The 1,531-nt window shown below is 57.9% G+C and overlaps 1 long non-coding RNA gene across 2 annotated transcripts; it reads left to right on the plus strand.

Moving 5' to 3' along the window:
* The first annotated feature begins 6 nt into the window (after positions 1–6).
* On the plus strand, positions 7–1,205 carry LOC109364218. 2 transcript variants are annotated; one of them, XR_002110244.1, is made up of 3 exons: positions 7–409; positions 747–818; positions 918–1,205. It is a non-coding gene; the product is annotated as an uncharacterized LOC109364218 (long non-coding RNA). The 2 variants fall into 2 exon arrangements; XR_002110245.1 differs by having other exon boundaries at positions 1,103–1,205.
* The last annotated feature ends 326 nt before the right edge of the window (positions 1,206–1,531 follow it).

The following is a 1,531-nucleotide window of genomic DNA, read 5'->3' on the forward strand; positions in this document are numbered from 1 at the left end:
CGGAAGCACCGTCAGCGTGCGTGGAGGAATTCTCTCTGTGGGGAAATGCCCAAATGGGCGCTGGGTGAGATCTGGGGCACTGGGATCCCCTGGAGGGCCGCAGTGCCAGGAGCAGAGGAGCCTGCTGCCTTACCTGCCATGGTAGCTCGAGAGTGGCAGCGGGGGGTTCCGTGAGCGCTGGGGTCAGCCCCTCTGCCCTGAGCTCACAGTGCCCCTCTCTGACATGGACCCGTGGTGTCACAGGCATTGCTCTGAGCCTGCCCTGTCACCAGCACTTGCTGTGGCTGCAGTCGTGGTGGTGACAGCATGGGACGAGTGTGGGGAGCTATGGCCCGTCTCATACTCCTCCTCCTGATGGCTGCAACGTGCTGTCAGGACAGTGCTGCTCCATGGCAGGCACCAGGAGCAGGTGGGTGAGCAAAAGTGAGCAGCACAGGGGCAAGAAGTCAGGCTGTGTCCCCACGGCCAGATTGCAGGCTGCCCTGGGGCTGTCCTTGCATGGGGGACATGCTGGGCAGGGAAGGTGGCCAGCACCCAGTTCCCAACACAGGGAAGAACCCCCATGGAAGGGCAGCCCCCAGCCCAAGGGAAGAGCCAGGCACGTTTTCCTCCCGTGCTGTGATTTCACCTTCCTTTGTGCCCATCAGAGATCTGCAGTAAGAAAGGCCCGAGTGGCCACATGTTGCCATGATGGTGTTGTGCCGCCATGTTTGATGGAAACTTCTCTCATCTCTTTGTGATTCTAGATGACTACGCTGGTTCTGTTCCTGCGGTTGCCTGGTCAGACTCAGCTTTTGTTCCTGAGGTGGAACCTGGAGGTAAATCACTGCCAGAACAGAGCCTTTGGGGCTCCCCCTCCCGTTCTCTTTTCCTCCCCTCTCCATTTCATTCCGTTCTCTTCCCCTCCCCGCTTCCAGACAGTTCCACACAGGGATTGCTGTGTATCAGCACGGTGCCACTGCAGGCACCCTGCACGTATGGTTGAGATGCTGCTGCGTGGAAGGGAGAGATGGGTGCTGTGGAGAGATCCTCCGTTGTTCCCATCTGGAGATGGGTATGTGGACGTGTTTGACACAACCTGCTCTGTCTTGCTGGTTTACAGATGTGAGTGGAAGTGAATGGGGTGCAGAATCCCAGCCGGCTCCTGGGTCCGAAGCGGTTTCTATCCCAGTAATACATCAATAAAGAACTGCATTATTTCCTAACTGTGTGAGACCTTGCTTGATCTGTGCAGGACACAGGGTGGAAAATCCCCCCAATCCTTACGTTGGCTTCTGGTCAGGGTAAGATGTAAGAAGTTGAGGCCCTGGCACTGCTGCCCAGAGAGGTTGTGGGTGCCCCATCCCTGCGGGTTTGCCCAGCTCAGCTCCCATTGCAGTGAATGGGGACGGAGGGAGGGACGTGGCTGATGAGACTCCAACTGCCGGTGGCATCGCAGGGCTGCGGTGCTTTGACCCTGCAAAGCTGCCAAACTTCCACTTGCTGGCTGTCTGCTTTCAACTTCTGTCTGTCACAAAGCAGAGGGGCTGGG

This window comes from Meleagris gallopavo (genome assembly GCF_000146605.3).
Source record: "Meleagris gallopavo isolate NT-WF06-2002-E0010 breed Aviagen turkey brand Nicholas breeding stock chromosome 24 unlocalized genomic scaffold, Turkey_5.1 Chr24_random_7180001948325, whole genome shotgun sequence".
Classification (NCBI taxonomy): Eukaryota; Metazoa; Chordata; class Aves; order Galliformes; family Phasianidae; genus Meleagris; species Meleagris gallopavo.